At 38.1% G+C, this 4294-nt stretch overlaps 1 long non-coding RNA gene across 1 annotated transcript; it reads left to right on the forward strand.

Moving 5' to 3' along the window:
- Positions 1-228: 228 nt before the first annotated feature.
- LOC132393733 (uncharacterized) lies at positions 229-3848 on the forward strand. Its single transcript, XR_009512060.1, has 3 exons — positions 229-264; positions 1473-1626; positions 1725-3848. It is a non-coding gene; the product is annotated as an uncharacterized LOC132393733 (long non-coding RNA).
- Positions 3849-4294: the final 446 nt, after the last annotated feature.

Below are 4294 nucleotides of genomic sequence, written 5' to 3' on the forward strand. Positions count from 1 at the left end.
ACAAAGCGATATTTCAGCCTCTTCCAGCTGAAAGGCAAAGTTTTCCTGAGGTTTCAGCAGATAGCACTGCTTCTTTTCAGGGTATAAACAGGCAATGAACAAGTCTCCTTCATAAACTAATTAAGGACTGATCAGACACTGCAACAAAGGTGAAGCTTCAGACATGCGCCCAACTTTGACCAATCACAGCTGCTATTGCTTCATGGTAGATTCAGTTTAGGATTAACAATCAACTAAGATTAACTGGGTACCTTTCTTCACAAGGTGAGTGTTGTCACTGCACTGCACGTTACTAGTAGAAATCAGATGACACAGAAGCTTGACTAAATTTAATCGATAATTGATCTAACCTTCTCCTGATACTGTAAATGACTGAATTTTGAATCAAGAATCTAATTACATCCATCCGTTTACAAAACAAATTTTATGCCCATAACATTCATAACAGAAGTTTGTATTGGGAAGCAATATCTTCCACGAAAGCGCTCTGGGGAAACACCAGACCAAATATTGTAAAGAACCATTGGACAGCTGCTGATGAGTGCCACCATTCTTAGGTATGTGAGTGAGGGACATATGCTTGAGTTTAGCACCATAACATAAAATTTTAAGTCAGGAACAAGTTAGAATTTATATCTTCTACACCTGATGTTTTTATTCCTTTCCTGATAACCAGTACAGCCAGAAGTAGCAGCAATTTCCACAATGTTTCTCCCTCCCTCTTAGAATCATAATGAGAATCATGTTTATTATCATTGACATAATATCAAATACATGTTGTGAAATTTGTTGCTTTGTAGTTGCAGTACAGTACAATACATGAAAAAAACTATAAATTACAGTAAGAAATATATCTAAAATTAAATTAAATAAGCAGTACAAAAAGAGAGCAAGAATAGTGAGGTGGTATTCGACAGTTGTTCGGTAATCTGATGGAAGCTCCTGCCTTTGAACCTGAACTGGTGAGCTGTGTGACTCAATGTTTAATTCCTTCATTGAGGGAACTGTCTTAGGAGGTAAAAACTGATACTGGCAGCTCACCAGATCAATATTATTAAGGCTCTAAGGTCCAATTTCAGGCCAGTGTCAGGCCTTCTGATAAATTTATACCCTCAAGACAAACTGCCTCTTAAGAGCTGTTTCCTAACAGATTTTACTGATTTAATCTGAATGGACAAAGTTGAGCTGACTGACAGATGGCAGTTTCATAGGAAGCCCAAATCGACCTGCAGGTCAGACGCTCAGCTACTGGACTCTCCAATGACTCACTGGCAGTGCAGTAATCACTAGAGAAAAGGTCTAAGTGCACTTCACAGCCAGCCCCTCTGCTTCACACCAGGGCTGGCTGGTGTTAGAACCATGACCCCAATCACTGGGGTTACTGACCCTATATGAAATGGTAATGGTTTTCATTGTTTTACCACAATATTCTTTTTATTTGCATTTTCCAATGTTCTAATTGATCCTTTAAGATTATATATATCTGAATGGTGCTCAAATATCCTGAACTATCAAAGATGTTTAACAATTGTGGAACAACTTTCAACACTTGGAGCTCACTCCACCTTACAGGACAGCTCTTCGGTGCGGAGGATCAGACTGTTCGGTCTTCTAAGTCCAGGGCAGGTAGGTGTGGGCAGATGGACACTGAGGGCAGCGGCCTGGGTGCATTCTTTTCATGCTGATCAATCAGTCTCATATGTTGATTCTCTTTCTCTCATCAGGCGTTGCTCTGGTCAATTGTGATTTATGAATTAATTGAATTTAAGAAGAACTCTCAAGTCTGTCTGTGTTCCTATCAAAGTCACCATCTGTTATTACTAATCAGACACAGCTCTGTACACAGGAAGGATTAAAATTTTCAATGTTTTTTTTTGCTGTTAATAATTGTATTAGAACAGAAGATAAAGAAAAATATTATCTGTTAACCTCAAAAATTTGTTGAGATTAATTTGACAGCTCTTAAATCAACAAAATGGTATTATTATCTGACCTCAAAACTGCACACCTGTAAATTGACACTCTGGCACCAGGTATCTTGTTTTGCGAAGTGTTCATATTGTTTTCAGCTGATTTCAAAAGGATTCTGCATCATTTAATTTCACCCTGCATTTACGAAATTATATGTGGGAACAGAAAAATTCTTTGAAACACTTTTTTGAATAAAACATTTTGGGCCCAGTTTCCCTTATTGTTGGCTATTTGATAGTGCTCATATAACAAATGTTTAACAATATAATATGTTACAACAATAAGAACAGTTTAGTGAAGGTGATCTTGTGTTTCAGATTTTGTGTAAGGGACAATGTAAATTAGTCCGTAAGACATACATAGGAATAAAACTAGGACATTCAGCCCAGCTAGTCCTTTCCACTATTCCATCATGCCTGATTTATTATTTCTCTCAACCCCTTTCTCCTGCCTTCTCCCCATAAGCTTTAACACCCTGATTAATCAAGAACCTATCAAACTCCACCTTAAATATATACAGTGACTTGGCCTGCTCAGTTGCCTGTGGCAATGAATTCCACAAATTCACCTGGCTAAAGGAATTTTTCCTCATCTCAGTTCTAAATGGATATCCCTCTATTCTGAGACTGTGCTCTCTGGACCTAGGCTTCTTCTACTATAGGGAACACCCTCTCCACATCCTCTTTATCCAGACCTTTCAATAATCGATAGGTTGCAATGAGATTCCCCCCTCACTGTTTAAACTAGCGACTACAGGCCCAAAGCTATCAAATGCTCCTCATACGTTAACCATTCATTCCTGAGTATCATTCAGTGCTTTTGGGCTTGAAACAGAGCAGGACTGTGCTTGGGGGTATCAGTTTATAGGCAAAAGGGATTCATTTAGTTACCTTAGGTTTAATTGCTAGTTTAATAAGTGCGGCACAATACTTTGGGTCATAGGGTCTAACCCTATGCTGCGCTTGTTCTATGTTTTTTGTATCAGGAAATTTAACTCTGAATTTTATGGTGGGATTTTCATTTATGTCCAGTCATTTTCTTTTCTCTCATTTGTAAAACTGGTCCAACTGATACATCAAGTAGTGCAGATCCCAATGTTTGGAACTCAGTTTTGAAAAAAGGACTGAATTTCAAACTCACTGGTTTGAGAAAAAAACATTTTCTTTCCTCATTTACAGAACAACCATATTTTTTTTTACTATTTTTGTCCCCTTAAACCAAGCAATTTATAGTAAGAAATTCAAAATTGAATTGTTTATTCGTTCCAATTTCTGTCACCTCCTGCAAACGTCTGGACTAGTCTGACCTTTAAGATGAAGTTCAGGGTCACACTTAGCTTCCTAGGCTCAGTATCTTTCCAGCTGGCTGCTGTTGGTTTTGGCCATATCTTGCATTCTGCTGATCACTGCTGAATCATTGCAATTGGATTGTTGAAATCTTTTCCAACATACATTCATTCTTTAATGGTGTTAGGGCGTATTCTGGAGTTAAGGTTTATAGCAAATACTAATTTCAACAGCAGCCAGTCTTCAAACGTGGATTGTAGGTTGAATTTAAAAGGCAGCTCTGAACAACGGTCTTCCTGGAGCTGCTTTTTGAGGTTGATTGCAAACAAAGAACCACTCGATTTGATCGCAGAAGCCTACATATGCATGAATATGACCCAGCGTCAGTGGGAATTAACTTTCATTTTGGGTGTCTGGAGTGTGGGGGTAAAGATGGACATGTTTGAAAATTATATGTAATTCAAAGGAAACACAGTAGATACATGGTAACTATGGAACTATCATGCTGTTACGTTTGATCTTTAGCATATAAAACTGTCATGGAGTTTTGGGTCAGGTAGGCCTCTTCTTCCAAGATTGTCTCAAGTATGACGCCTGCTGCTTGTTTTGCTGAATAAAGACTTCAATATCCACTAGCTTCACCGTCTCTCTGGTGACTTTGTTCACAGTCACAACAGTGGCATAGAATCATCGTGACATACAGAATTGAAACAGGCTGCTTAGTCTACCATACCTGCTCTGGCCGTAATCCTGCATTTATCCCATTCTCATCAACTCCACTTGCTTATGGACTGCGGCAAGTTACACAGGTCAATTAATTTGTCCACTTGTATGTCTTTGGGTTGTGGGAGGAAGGTAGAACATTCAGAGGAATCAGGATCAGATTTAATATCACTGGCATATATCATGAAAATTGTTAACTTAATGGTAGCAGTACAATGCAATACATGATAAATGTAGAAAAGAAACTGTAAATTACTGTGAGTATATATATGTATATTAAATAGTTAAATTAAATACATAGTGCAAAAACAGAA

Source organism: Hypanus sabinus, chromosome 5 (genome assembly GCF_030144855.1).
Source record: "Hypanus sabinus isolate sHypSab1 chromosome 5, sHypSab1.hap1, whole genome shotgun sequence".
Lineage (NCBI taxonomy): Eukaryota > Metazoa > Chordata > Chondrichthyes > Myliobatiformes > Dasyatidae > Hypanus > Hypanus sabinus.